This window comes from Globicephala melas, chromosome 2 (genome assembly GCF_963455315.2).
Source record: "Globicephala melas chromosome 2, mGloMel1.2, whole genome shotgun sequence".
Taxonomy (NCBI): Eukaryota; Metazoa; Chordata; class Mammalia; order Artiodactyla; family Delphinidae; genus Globicephala; species Globicephala melas.
This window is the reverse complement of record NC_083315.2, coordinates 59,356,762-59,371,619: the sequence shown is the minus strand read 5'-3', so window position 1 is coordinate 59,371,619 and position 14,858 is coordinate 59,356,762. Positions and strand designations below refer to the sequence as shown.

Sequence of the window (14,858 nt, the reverse complement as noted above, 5' to 3'; positions counted from 1 at the left end):
TGCCTGGAGTCCAGGGGGCATGTGGGACAGCTTGGGGCCGAGCCTGAGATCTGGGCTGGACAGAGATGGGAGGTGAGGCATGGAGGGGTGAGCTGGGGCACGTGCAGAAAGGAGAGAGGGCTCTGGCTGCCTCTAGCCTCACTGAGGAGCCATGTTCGCTCTCCTACCTGGGCCCACTTTCCTCCCTGGGGAGGGAGGATGGGTGTCCTCTGCCAGCCTAGGGTAGGTGCAGGTCTCTCTGGGATGCCTTGTCTCCTTGGGGTCAGGGTGATCCTGCCCCCCGGCACCCACAAATGCTTGGGACTCCTTTTTCTGCCCTTAGTGCCCTTGGTGACTGACTTGGGAGCACCTCTTGACTCTGTGAGGGTCCCAGAGGTCAGAGGTATGCAATTGGAGAATGTGGGAAGGAGAAGGCAGGCTCAGAGATGATCTCATTCTTTTAGGTTCCAGATAAGGAAACTGAGGCACAGGGAGTGGCCAACTGCATCTTGGGTCTCAATTGAAAAGCACTGCAGAGCCTAGGCAATTAAGTCAGGCATCCGGCTTCTCAGTCCCAGGATCCCCAGCTCCTGGGCCTTGTGGGCTTGCGGTTCAGACAGACCAGTTCTCCCCTAGATGCAAAGGGGTGGAGGCGGGCCCAGCTGGGGAAGGGCTATCAGTCACCCTGGGGGTGGGCCCCAGGTTCTTAGGACCCGTGATCCTGTCTGCATACACACGCACCCCCCCCCCACCGCCCCAGTTACTTACCAGTGGGGAGAATGGGTATGTAGGCTGGGGAGGAGGCTGCAGTAGGGGGTCCTGAGGCTCAGCCATCCAGGGCTCAGAGGGTCTTCATGTGCTCCCATCTCTGCCCCCACAATGAGGAGAGCCCTGATTAGGGCCAGGCTTACTGCTGGGCTTCTTTCTTGAGGACAGGAGTAGGGGCAGTGGGCAGGAGAGCCCCGTGGGAGGAAGGCAATCGGAGGGGAAGCAAGAGACAGAGACCTCAAAACACCTTCTGATTCCTGGTCTACAGCCCTGTGGCACTGCCAGATCCTATATCGAGGCTGTGTATTCTCCGAAGTTGGGGAAGGAGAGGAAGACACCCAACTTCCACCAAGTGGCTTGATGGGGGCTGTATGACCTGGGACATGCCACTACCTCTCCTGGATAAAATGAGGCAGGGAATGGACCTCTTCTGCTCTGAGAGTGGGGCAGGGAGGATTGGCCATGGCTGTTGGCTTGTCTGTTGGCTGGTCCTTTAGCCCCCAGCTGGGTGGGCAGTGGGCTGGGAAGGATCACAGGAAATAGGGCAGGTCCTGTTGCCCCCACCTCCAGGCCTTCCCTCTGCTCTCCCAGTGCTGCGGGGTAGGGAGTGCACTGTGCCTGGAGTCCAGGGAGCAGGTGGGACAGAACAAGCACACGTCCCCATGCTGACTGACTGCATGCTGGAACCTCGGCAGGGTGTTGGAAGAGCGCTGCCCTTGTTAGTGCATGCAACTGCCCTGCAAAGTGGGCATTATGGGTTCCACTTTACAGATGAGGAAACTGAGGATTAGAGAGGTCACCCAGCTGGTCAACGGTGGGACTGGGATTTGAGACCAGAACTACCCAGCTTTGCTGGACCACACTGTCTTCGAGACTTGGCTTCTGCTCTGGGATTTACTACTAACTGCTGTTCCCTGGGCCTTGGTGTTTGCCTTTGTCCAGTAGGGCTGGAAGGATGGCTGAGGGAGGCGCTGCAGCCACAGGCTGGAGGGAAGGCTGAGCCTCCAGTCACCTCCTCCTGGCTTGGCAAGTTCTCAGGGTTCTGACTGAGGCCTCCTGCTGTTCTTGGAGGAATCCTTCCTAAGCTAAGCAAAGTGAGAGGCTCCCTGGCTCTGTGCAGAGGGATTGGGCCTCTGAGTGTGCAGAGCCCTTCAGCACCTCCTCCACCCTCTGCTCTCAGCTGGCGTGTGCCTTCCGTGCATTTATCAGGTGATGACGAGATGGTGCGGGAGGCTGTGTGCAACTGTATGGGCCATCTTGAGGCCTGGAGAGCCACACTTGAGGACTGAACAGGAAGTAGGGCAGAGGTGAGTTCATTGAACACCTACTAAATGTTAGTCATAGTGCCAGGTGCTTTACATACATTACCTCATTTAATCCTAAAAACAATCCCGTGAGATATGTACTATTACTATTCCCATTTAACAGATGAGGAAACTGAGGCTTAGAGAGATTGAGGGACTGGCAAAGGTCACACGGTTAGTGAGTGGAGGAGCTGACATTTGAATCTAGGAACGTCTGCTTCTAACAGAGACTATGTCATTTGTGTGCCACACGAGGGGAGTCTGTGCTGCAGCTGGGACGGAGGAAGTTAGGGTTCAGGAAGATGCCGCTGGAGGCTGCTGTGTATTTGGAGAGAGGAGGACAAGGGGCAAGTGAAGGGTCCAGGTAGGGAAGGAACAGTTCAGTGGGAGAGGCGTGGTTGGAAGTCTAGTGTGCGGTCTAGAGCTGTGTGTCCTTGGCTCCGTCATCTGCTCAGGGTCTACACCCTCCAACCTGACTTACCTGCCCCTGAGGGGAGGGGTGCACACTCCTTATAGTCCCTCCTCAGGCTAAGGCCTGGAGGTGGGACTGAGCGAGGGTCCTCGGAAAACAGTCAGGGCAGTGTGCCCTGTAGGGAGCATCTGGAGAAGAGGCTGGAGAGGGGCCTGGGCTGTGCAGGCCTCAAATGCCAGCTCGGAGTGGTGATGTTCTCTGGATTTTGAGCAGAGCCAGGTCTGAGGATTGGAGGGATGGATCTCTGACGTCTGGGGGCTGGTTAGTGGCTGTGGGCCATGAATGGTGGGGAAGGGGTGAGAGAGTAGGGGCATCTGGGGGCTTCTCCCCTCCTTGCCCCACGGCTCCCGTCGGGACAGGAGCGGTGGGGAGGTGACTCATCTCTCCTTGTCTCCCATTTTTTTGCCCTCCCTTTTCCTGCCTCCAGAGAAGTAGGAGTGGGGGTCTTTGGCCCCTCTCGGGCCCCTCCCTTGGAGGCTGTAAATATTTTATCTCCACCATCTCTGCTGCTAGAAATTGCTGCTTTTAACACTTTTTTTCCCCCTTTTGCTTGATACAAACGAATGCTGGAAAAATTCTGTGCCGGGCGCTCACTCTGTCTCTTCTGCTCGTGCCCAGAGTCCCCTCCAAAAACTCTAATTGCTTTTAAGCTGCCGTAGTTGGCAAAAGCAGTTTTCTTTACATTATTGAGAAAGGAGGAAGATCCACCACGTTCTCTTCTTCCTTTTTTTTTTTTTTTTGATTCTAACCTTTAGTTTTGAGTTCCTCCTCACTGCTGCTAAGGTTCTGGGAGAGAAATGGAGTAGAAAGAGGTGTGGGCAAGGAGGCAGAGGCACCCTTGGACAGGGCATTTTGCCTCTCTGGGCCTCAGTTTTCCCATTTACAAGGTGGTCGTATGTCTGTTCATTCAACAGACATTACCCTGAGTACGTCCACTGGAAGAACTTGAGGACAGGGACGGGCTCTGTCTTTGTTGCTGCACCCCCCGCACCCAGCACAGAGCCTGACACACAGTAGGTGCTCTATTAAGATCAGTTGACTGAATCAGTGGCTCTACTGTGAGCCAGGCACTTTGCCAAGCACTGGGAATGCAGGGGATGAATCAGACGCAGCCCCTGGCCACTGGCTGAATGGAGGGGAGCTGCCACACACACATAATTACCATATTGCTGAGTTGTAACATAGGTGGGTACAGGATACTTAGAAGCACAGAGCAGGGCTGGCCAGGGAAGCTGGGAAAAGCTGCATAGAGGAGAACTTGGGCTGCATCTTGAAGAGGGAGTAGGAGTTTGAACTGTGGCCAAGGAGGAGGGAGTTCCAGACAGGAAATAACATGTGCGAAGACCAGGGGTGGTCAGCACTGGAACTGAGGGTGGGGTCAGGCCAGGGAGGAGTTGAGGCTGCCCAGATGGGCCTGAGTTACCTGGGAGAGCTTTGCATGGAGGTGGGGAGTTTGGACTTGATCCCAAGGGTAGTTATAAGCTCCAGGGAAAACAGAGCTGTCAAGAAAGGAAAAGTAATCAGAGTCTTCTATGTGGCTCAGCTGGGAAGCTTATAACTCTCTTCTTCTTGCAGGGTTGGAGCAGGGGGAGGGATTAGGGCCTTTTGGTCCTGGTAAGCCTGTTGGGGGCAGGGGGTGTAGGGAGGCTGGCAGTGTGAGTCTGAGACAGACAAGGCAGGGGACAGGGGACCCAAATCCTTATCTCCTCTGCTTGTGCTGGGGTGAGAGGCAGCCCAGGCCTTTCCTGCACCCTGGGGTGGGGGTCCCCCAGTGTAGCTGGGGAGGCAGGCGTCCAGTTCATAGGCCTCTGTTGCCATGGTCAGTCAGGTTTGCTTCGCTCTCGGTTCCTCAAGGTGTACAGCCCTTCACAATATATAAAGCCTGCTCACCTCTGACCCCTCAGAAGATCTTGGAAACTGTGCCCTGAGGTAGGCAGAGCAGGGGCCGTTCCCCACTGCCAGGTATAGGCCAGGTTTACCCCCAGGGTTCTCTAGGCAGGTGGAGATGGGGTGCGGATTTGAACCCAGGTGTCAGGGCCCCTCGCCGGCTGCCCACACCGCCTCTGTTGCGCCCCCATCCACCCCCAGCCCTCTCCTCTCCTCCCCTCCCGAGCCCCGTGCTCCTTCCCTGTTTGCAGAGCATGTGGGGCTTTTCAAAAGCATTAATGATAGAAAATAAATTGGAATCGGAGTGGAATCATCGCCGGGCATTCTCGGAGGACCGCCTCTGCCCTCGCGTCTCTCAGCCATATTGAAGCCAGCAGCCAGACCGGAATATGAATGAGTCCCGGGCCGGCATAGCTCTTAATCAGTCGGGGAGCCCTCACTGGCCAGACGGCATTCACTGGCAGCAAAGCTGTTTGCAATGAGGCCTCCGCGGCCGCTGGGCATCACCGACCAGGACTGATTTCTCTGGGATGGAGTCAGAGTCCATGGCTGTGGAGGAGGGGTGGAGGGGGCCTGGTGCCTGGGTCCCCCACCCCCTCAAGCCCTCTGCTGGGGACACAGCTCTGAGGCCAGTCTGGGGTGGGGTCTGGCATCTCTGCCCAGGGTGGGGGGGCCCATATGAAACTGCCAGTGGCTCCTCAGGGTCTGGATTCCTCATCTGGGTATTCAAGGTCCCCTGTGTGAACTTGATTCTTTTTGTCCTGTCTCCTCCAGAAAGCCTTCCTTGATTACTGCCCAGCTCACAATGGGTTTTCTATTTTCAAGCTTCTTGTGGCCCCTGGAGCCGGGGTCTAAAGGGGACGGGCAGGTAATGAGTGGAGCAGGCTGGGTGTGAAGCAAAAGGGAGAGGTGGAGACTGTGGCAGTGTGCAGGCATGTTTGGGAGCTCTTCCATGGACGCTTTCACACCCAGCTCTGCTAAGTAGTCTTTGCTCCACAGTCACCCTTCTCACTTTCTTTTTTTTAAAATTTAAAATTTTAAATTTTTGGCTGCGTTGGGTCTTCATTGCTGCGCGCAGGCTTTCTCTAGTCGTGGCAAGCGGGGTCTACTCTTCATTGTGGTGCGCGGGCTTCTCATTGTGGTGGCTTCTTTTGTTGTGGAGTATGGGCTCTAGGCACGCAGGCTTCAGTAGTTGTGGCACGCAGGCTCAGTAGTTGTGGCATACGGGCTCAGTAGTTGCAGCACATGGGCTCAGTCGTTGTGGCTCGCGGGCTCTAGAGCACAGGTTCAGTAGTTGTGGTGCACGGGCTTAGTTGCTCCATGCCATGTGGGATCTTCCTGGACCAGGGATCAAACCCATGTCCCCTGCACTGGCAGGTGGATTCTTAACCACCGTGCCACCAGGGAAGTCCCCACACTTCTCCCTTTCCAACTAGCAAGGAGTTCCTTGAGGACAGGCCCTGGTCTCTGCCCCTGCAGCCTGTCTCCCCACAGACATGGGTATGGGCTGGGCACCCAGGCAAGTTTTCCAGAAGCCTCAGGGGCTCTGGGGACCTGGGGAATCACTCAGAGTAACCCTCTTGTTTAGAGATGGGGAAACTGAGGCCCAGAGATGGGAGGTTGGAAAGTGCCCCTAAGCAGCCTGTGCATCTGTGCTCTTCTAATCCTCACAAGAGGAGTTTTTGTACCTGTGTTTTAGAGAGGGGGAAACTGAGGCTCAGGGTGTTTGGATCCAGGGGGCCCTGCCGGCCTGCATGTGAATCAGTGTGTTGGAGCCCCAGTGCCAGCTGCCTCTTTCTGGCAGGAGTAGGAGTGCTGAGACAGGCACTGAGTCACCTGAGGGGGACGAGCTGCGTTTGTGCCCAGAGTAAGCCCAGCGGGAGGCCTGGGATCCTGGCCCAGATCTGCCACCAACTCCCTGTGTGACCCAGGACAGAGGGCTCGCTCTGTGCCTCAGTTTCCCCAGGTCAGGCTGAGAGAGGCCCCTGGAGGGCTCAGAGAGAGTTTGGGGGGCTCCACTGAGCTCATATGCCTTGGCCTTGCTGTCAGCCCTGCTCAGTGCTTCTGTCCAGCCCTTGGGCTCCCTTGGCCCCAGTCCAGGATTGTAATGAAACCTCTTATTCCTGTACTTTCTGGGGTCACTGTCATGTGGGAGGTGGTGACACCCAAGAAGGTCTTGGACTCTGCAGACCTAGTCAGCAGTGTGGGGCAGCCGGGGCAGCCTGCCCCCCTACCCCAGGAGGGAAGAGGGTCTGAGGCCAACACCAGGGGGGAGGACTCCCAAATGCAGGACTGTACGCGCAGCCCTACAGCCTGAGCCGCACCCATGCATGGCCCTGGCCCTTCCTTTCACACGCTCAGAATGGACTCCCAGGGTACACCTTGTGTAGCTCTGGGGTGTCAGATGGGGATACTGAGGCCCACAGAGTCTGAGAATGAGACTCAGGGTCGCCACTTGCTCACCCTGACCTCTGCCTGTCCAGCCTGTGCTCTCACCCCTGCACGACGAGGTGCTTCCCCGTTGCCGAGGCAGCCCCGCTCACCTTGGACGGCTCTCGTTCCTGCTTGGAGCTAGCATCTACCCCATGGGACTCTCGCGGGGGTCCTGGTTGGGGCCTGAAGCCGCAGAACCTGTCCTAGCCCCTGCCTTCCAACACCCCCCATGGACGTACAGGCAGACGCCGAGCCCCTGAGACCTCTGTCCTTCGGACGCCCAGCCTTGCTCCCTTCCTGCTCAGTGGTTCTGAGTCCTTTTGGTCTGTGGGCCACTTGGGGAATCTGATGAAAGACAGGGCCCTCGACCCGAAACAATGTACCCTCCCCTGCCTGCACCATATGCATAAATGCACATCTAGTTTTGTGCAGTTTCAGCGCTCACAGACCTCCTAAGTTCCCCATCCCAGGGGACCCCTGTTAAGAGCTCTGCTTTAATCGATTCCCAGGTGACATGGTGAATGTGACCTGTCGTGTTGTCCTAGGATGGGAAGCTAGGCGTGTCGGTCCCGCAGCCACGCTCTTGCGGCTCCACCCGGTGCCTGGCTGGGGCCTGAGTGCTGTGAGAACCCGCTCATTCTTTCCACAAACTTGAGTCCTTTATGCCTCCTCTCATTGGAGGGTAGGGCAGTATTGGGAGGCACTGGGTCAGGCATGAGGCTGAGGGCCAGTTGGGGATGGGTCTCTGGAATTTGCCACCCGCTCCTGGCCTCTCTACGGGCCTGCTGGCTGCCCAGACGCCCTAACACACACACACACACACACACACACACACACACAGACTTTAGATGTAGACACGACGACACACACGCCCTTCACAGTCACTGCCGCAGACCCACACGAGCCCCCTCTCTCCGAGCACCGCACACCTGCACACAGCAGTGCCCTCTACCCGTACCCACGGGCTCACCCCAGCCTCTCTCTGCACAGAGGGAAGCACACCACAGCTTCCCTGTTGCTTTCCCTTCTCCTCTTTCCCTCCCTCTCCTTCCCTAGCACAGGAGCCCTGTGAGAGCTCAGAGCTGGACCTCAAAGCCCCCTCCCCTGGAGTTTTCTACCAAGGCCCTTCCCGTGTTGCCCTCACCCCCTGGGCTCCCCTGAGCCTCAGCCTAGGGTTCCCAAGACTGTGTGTTCCAGGGTTTCCTGGACACCTAGGGAAACCTCCCGCCCCAGCCCTGGGAGCCCAGCCGAGGAGCCAGAGGCCTCTAGCCCCGACCTGTCTGTACTGCCTGTGTGACTTGGGCCACCCTCTGCCCCGCTGGCCTTGGTTTGGGAGAGAGAAGTTATGGGCTCCACATTCTCCAGCTGAGGTTCTCAAACTGGTCCTAGAGCCCTGGTGTCCCTGAAGGGGCCTGGGGGCTATGGGGGTGGTGGTGGGGCTGCATAGGTCCCTCCCATTTCAACCACAGCAGATCTGCTCAGATCTGCATTTTATATTGGGTTCCCGGCAGGATTTAAAGAAAAAAATTAACTCTTTATTGAAAATTCCATAACACATCTTGTAGGCAATGGAGACCATGAAAGCCCCCTCGTCCCCCACCTAAGAGGCGATCACTGTACTGTCTGGATATTATCCTCCAGCCTTTTGGGGCATAAACCAACAATCTGCTCTTTATAGAAATGGGTTCCTTCTGAAGTAGCGTTATACAGCTTGATTTTTGTTCATATTGTTATACATAGAGGTGCCTCCTTCTGTCGAAGGGCTGCGTGGCTGTGGAGTGTTCCCTAGTATGGATGTGCTGTATTTTGTTTAAACAGTCCCTTATTGATAAACATTTAGGCCATTTCTTTTTTACTCTTACCAGCAATGCAGCTATGAGCATCCTAGAATATTTATATGTGAGTGCCTATGCTATCATTTCTGTAGGAGAAGCTCCTAGAAGTGAGATTACTGGGTGGTAGGGTGTGTGGGTTTACAACGTTATTCAGTACTGCCAAGTTACACTTCCAAAGGTTGAGCCAATTCCCTCTCCTTCCGATGGTCCATGAGTGCTCATTTCCTCACATCCTTGCCAGCACTGGTTGTTATCATTTTAATTTTTCCCAGTCTGATGGGCAAAAAATGATATCGTGTTGTTTTCATTTGCATTCCCCTGATTGCTATAGAGATAGAACATCTTTTCATATGTTTATTGGCCAATTTAGTTCCTCCTCTACGGATTTCTAATTCACTGCCAATTTTTCTCTTCTTTTGTCTTTTTTTCTTATTGATTTGTAGGGGCTCTTTGTATATTAGTGATATTTTCTTCCAGTGTCTCACTTGCCTTTTAACTTTGTTTATAGTGTCTTTGCTGTACAGATGTTTTTACGTGTTTATATAGTTGGATTTATCAAATTTTCACTTCATGGCTTCTGGATTTAATGTCTGGCATAGAAGGCTTCCCCCACTGTGTAAGGTTTCATTTCAAATAAGAATTTTATTGCTGAGAAATCTTTGCAAAGCCCTGGTTTATGGGCTCCTCCTGGCAGCTGCAGCACTGGCTCTGGGGGAGGAAGGGATGGCCCCATCGGCGTATCCATTTCATCTCTCTGACTCTCTCTCTGTCCTCTGGCTTTGGGGAGACAGTTGCTCTTTCTTCGGGCCTCTGTCTCTTGTGTGCTCTGTTCCTCCCTTTCTGGTCTCTACTGTTTTCCAGTGGTAATTAGGGATGTGAGATGGTGGCTGTGGCAGCCCTCAGTGGGTTGGGATGGGACAGTGGCTGTTAGGGAACATGCCCCCCTCATCCTCCGCCTGCCAGCACAGCCCCAAGTCACACAGGCTGGCAGAACGGCCCCTGGCTCAGTTCTCTTTCTCACAGAAACTCATTTCCTGTTGGGAGGCTGAGGGAAGGCTCTGAGCTAACCCCCCTCCCTCCTCCACCAGGAAGTCATCCCAGACAGCCCCTTCCTCCACTTCCACAGCCCTGGACCTGGCCTTTCCCTTCTGTCCTCACTGCTCTTTCCCTGTCCCCTGCCTTCTCAGCGCTGAGCAACCTGGGGTCCACCTGGCCACCTCTCAGGGTCTTGGTTTCCGCCTGTGTGAAATTGGTTGTGGGCATATGTAACAGCTGCTGGGAGGTGTGGCCCGTGTGGGATACAGCGGAGCTGGCAGGTCTTCCAAGCCAAGCTCTGGAAGGTGTCCCCTCTTGCTCTCTCAGTACTACGCCCTCCGAAAAACCCACTACAGGAGAGAATTTGTGTGCTGCTGACAGAGATGGAGACTTGAATTCCAAGAGTGTGATGGCTGATGACTAGCGCTCACTTGTTCTCTGCTCCACCCCAGGCCCAGTGCTATGCTTGGCTCATGGGAGGTGCCCAGGAAAGCAAGAATGAACAAGGAAAGAGTGAATAGTGCAGGAAGATGCTGAGCCTGGGGGACGAGAAGGGCAGCCAGGGCACCAACTTTCTTTGAGCTCCTTCTGTGTAGCAAGGTACTTTTCTCATGCTTCCTCATTTCTGGGGATTGGGGGTGCTAATGGGGAATACCCCATGACCTCCTGGAGGTGAGGGCAGGTGGGCTCAGTACTGCCTCACACTGCAGGCCTGTGTGTGGGGGCTGTAGGGGACCTTGGGCTGAGGGAGCAGTTGGGAGACAAGTCGGGGTCTCTTTGAAGCATGACTCAGAAGCACATAACTGAAATCTCTGAGGTAAACTTCCCTGGGCTCCTGCAGCCCCTTGGACTTCTGTCCCAGCCCCCTCCCCCTGACTATGATGGCCTCTCTCCTCTCTGAGCTTCTGGCAGGCAGGGGTGGTGTCCTTCACATCTCTTTATCCCAGTCACCAAGCACATAGTAGGTGCTTACCAAAAGTAGAATGAATGAATGAATGAATGAAAAACCAGGGGTATTAGGTAGAGGGTTCAGGTCTGGGGAAGAGGAGACCTGGGTTCTGGACTTGACTTTTTGGCTGACTTGCTGGGTTGACCCTGACCCTCACTGGGCCTCAGTCTTTCCATCTGTACAGTGGGCCTTTCAAGCTCTGTGATTCTGTGACTGTGTTGACCAGAGCAGGCACTTGTCTCTATCTCTCTCTCTTACACACACACACACACACACACACACACACACACACACACACTTGCATATACACATGCCAGTACTATCCTCTTTGATCACAGTGTTCGCTGAGCACCTACTGGTGCCAGCCCCCCATAGTACTGAAGCCACTTCAGCAGCATCCTGAAGTAGCTGTTTCTGTGGAAGTCTCATATTCCCCGGGGCATGTGTTAATTCTGTTGAAGACGCAGGCATCTGATTCCCAGGGCTCCCTGGGCTCCACTGAGGGGGTAAGGAGCCAGGAGGGCAGGTTGGAAGCACCTCCCCCCACCACCACCTCTGCCATGGTCCCCATCACCCCCCTGGGCTGTGAGGCCTGCAGCTGGGATTTCATGTCCTTTCTAGGACTCAGCACACAGGCAGGCCCCGTGTCCAGGAGAGCTCACGGCTCCCACTGTGTCTCCTCCCCTGCCCCAAATCATTGTCATGCTCTGCCTGTGGTTGCATTTCCATAGCAACTCCTTGTGATGCCACCGTGGAGAGTGGGAGCTTCAGGAAGGTTTGGGAAGAAGGGATCAGGAGGCCCATTCATTATCATGGAACATGGCAGCTGGGTGCTTGGAGAGGAGCTGTGACTATGTTTTGTCCTGCCAGCTCAGGTGGAAATGGGCTCAGGGCTGCCAGCCAGGTGGTCCGGAGGCCTGCCCGGGACAGGGCTTTGCTGACTTGTGCCAGTCTACTGGGAGCCAGCTTGGGTGTCCACTCAGGGTACCCCTGCCTGGATAGACCTGGCTTGGAGGACCCAGGCCTGAGGAACTGCCCAGGCTCTGGCTACCCCTCTCTCCCAGGCTAGCATCACTATGTCCTGTCCTGTCCTGTCCTCCAGGGTCAGCAGCCATTGGGAGGCACCCTGGGGACCTGCTGGCAGCAGGGGGCATAATTTGGGGCTGGTGAACTGTGGGGCTAGGCAGGCCTCTCTTATTGGGTCCACACTGCTTGTGGCTCTGTTGTCAGGAGAGGAAAGCCAAGGTGGACCCTGAAACCCGCCCAATTCTCTGCCTCTTTCTTGGAGGAGAAGTCTACAGCCCATGAAACGCGAAGACTTGCCTTTAGAGAGTCCCTCCAACTTCACCTACCATGTAGCTAGAAATTCCATCTTTGCATGTTAGACTTGAGGGAATGTTGACTTTGGGAGAGACTCAGAGGCCTTTGCCATCTTCCGCCCACGTTATGGCAACTACCTCCAAGCCCCCTCCATCCACGCGTCCATCCATCCCATCTGGAAGGCCTTGTGAATCCCCCTGGGGACTTAGGCCTGTGTTTTATGGTGCCATGTGGGCAATTAAGAGGAAACGGAGGGGCTTGCCTGGCCTGTCAGGGAAGAAGGGAGCTGCTAACCCTCGTGAGGGCTGCTGGGAGCCAGACCCTATTAGATGCCGACTTTCTGTGTCTCCCTTTCACCATCATGGTTATAGCCACCTCTGGGTGCTACCTGCACTCGCGTTTTCTTAACCCTTGTCTTTGCGTTGACTCACGTTTGAAGGTGGATTACCCAGCGCTCCCCACGCCACACATCCATGAAATCACAGCCGTGATATACTTGTCATTTTTTAAAAAAATACACAGAAATATAAACACACACCTATGAAAATAAAAATGTTTGTCTACATCCCACCTAGAATCCCCTTATGTACCTCCAGCAGCGTGTCCCACGCTTAGAGAATCGCTGATGGGGTTGGAACCTCTTGGCAATAGCTCAGAAAGGGATTTAGGTCTTTATGTGAGAGGGGGATTTGGGTCTTGGTCTGAGAGGCTGAGGAAACTAAGGCTCAGAGGGGGAAGCTTGGCCCAGGGCCACACAGCCAGCAAGTGAGGAAGCTGGGAGTCGACCTGCCTCCTTGGACTTCCAGCCCCAGGCCTGTGTCTCGGGCCCTTGCCAAGGAGACAGGACTCCCTAGTGTCTTCCTCCACTCGTGGAGGGTGGGGGGACGGGGACCTGAGCTGCTCTTGGAGAGTGTTTGGTGAAGGAATGAACTAGAAGAGGCTGGGGAAGGAAGGAGGGGAGGTGGGTGGCTGGGAGCAGAGGGCATCCTTGGGAACCAGGAAGCTGGGGCTCAGGCCCAGGGAGAGGCACCCCTGGTGCTCTGCTGTGCCCGCCCTCAGGGGCCAGCCCCAGGGACTGCTTCCTGGAGCCAGGCTGGGGGGGAGGCAGGCCCTGGTGTTGGCTGGGCACCTGCTGTGCCTCAGGCTGTGCATCCCTTGTCTGCTTGTATCTTCCCAGCAGTCCTGGCGGGAGGGACGGTATCCCCATTTTACGGATGAGGGAAGTGAGGCTCAGGGACTTGACTTTCCTAAGGTCACAGAGCCAGTGGGTGGAGGAGGCATGTTCAGACACCCCCCTCTCTGCCTGCTACCAGAAGCTCCATCATTCCCAGAGCCCCACCTGCCCTCGATGGTGGCATGTGAGTGCATGTGAGTGCATGTGAGTGTCAGTGAGTGAGAGCATGTGTGTGTAAATGCCAGTGTGTGAGTGATATGTGAGTGTGTCAGAGATTAAGTGCATGTGTGTGTACATGTGAGAGCACGTGAGTGTGTATAAGCACAAGTGTGCCAATGAGTGAGGGCACGTGCGAGTGTGCAAGTGTGAGTGTGTTAGCAAGAGGGAGAGTGTGTGTGTGTGTGTGTGTGTGTGTGTGTGTGTGTGTGAGATGTGTGAGTGTTTATTGTCCAGCCGGGTGGGAGCAGACTCCCTGTGTGCATGGCCCCCCGCTGCTCCCCAGAACTGCCCTCTGCTGCTCCGCTCTGGCTGACGGCTCATCTCCTTTTCCCACAGCCTCCTGCTCCCACAGGCCCTGAGGCTCCTGTGCCCACAGGCAAAGAGAGAGACCGAGTCAAACCAGGCTGATCCCCCAGCAGCTGCACTCCCCAAACGCCTGCCCGACCTGAGGTAAGAAGCTGCTCTGGGCCGCTGGGAGAGCGGGGCTGGCGTGGGCCATGGGGGGTGGATATGGTGTCCCCAAGGGAGAGGCTGTGGGAAGGCCATCGAGGGGCAGTCTTTCCGGGGGTTGTTCCCGTCTCTCCATCCCCACGTGAGTTCAAGTCCAGGAGGTTTGATTTGGCTGGGCCACCTCCCAGTAGTGCTTTTGCTGCGGCAGGGCCCTGGCAGCCAGCTCAGAAGCCGGGGGCATTATTCTGAGTGACGCGGTCTCACGGGCGTGCCGGCTGCTGGGTTCCCGCGCGGCATGGCATGTCTCTAATGGGATGAGCTGAAGGGCTCTGTCCTTGGTTCTGTCCCATCGTTGACCAAATGTGTGCATGACTCTAGGTCAGGAGGGAGTGGGAACGTGCGGACGGAGACAGTCAGGGTCCAGGAAACTGTCAAGAGGCTGGCAGTGGCTCCAACGTGTGGAATTTAATGGGGCTCCGAGCCAGAGTCAGTGTGTGGATGCCCACACCTTCAGGGCAGGATGAGGCTCAGCCCCAGGTGGGTGCCTGTGACAAGCACTGGGGGCCAGGTGACCTTGGCTCCGTGTGAGCAGAGTAGATGGCCTCTTGGACTGTATTACAAGGAGCAGGGCACCCAGAATGTGGGAGGTGACAGGCCTTCCCACTCTGTGTCTCACGGGAGGGGATGTGGAGAAACTATAGCAAGTCCCAAAGAGGTGGTTGATGGGGAAGGAGGGGAGCCTGGGTTGCTGCCTTGCCTGTGACTTTGAACAGGTGACTTCCACCCTTTTTCCCGGCCAGTGCTTTGTTCTGGACAGGCCTCTGGGACCCCTGAGAAAGTTTGCTACACAGAAGGAGCACTGGGGGAGGGCTCAGGGCAGCAGTCTGGACTGGAATGTTAACCCCATTTTTCAGAGAGAGAAGACCTCGCGGCTCAGCAGGGCAGTGGGCCTCGACCCCTTCTGCTGAAGGACTGGGTGACAGTCGTGGTATGGCTGCGGCTCAGCCGACACCGTCCTCCCACTCAGGAGGCC

The 14,858-nt window shown here is 55.8% G+C and overlaps 1 protein-coding gene across 5 annotated transcripts in view; it reads left to right on the top strand.

Moving 5' to 3' along the window:
• The window catches only part of LINGO1 (leucine rich repeat and Ig domain containing 1), a 202,715-nt gene that overhangs the window by 10,093 nt on the left and 177,764 nt on the right, over positions 1–14,858 (top strand). For 3 of the 5 annotated variants that reach the window (XR_009562927.1, XM_060293971.1, XM_060293972.1), the window contains exon 2: positions 13,712–13,825. The gene's annotated coding sequence lies outside the window, so the exon portion shown is untranslated. Of the gene's footprint in view, positions 1–10,165; positions 10,314–13,711; positions 13,826–14,858 lie in introns of all 5 variants that reach the window. The other 2 variants (XM_060293973.1, XM_060293974.1) reach the window with 1 other exon arrangement.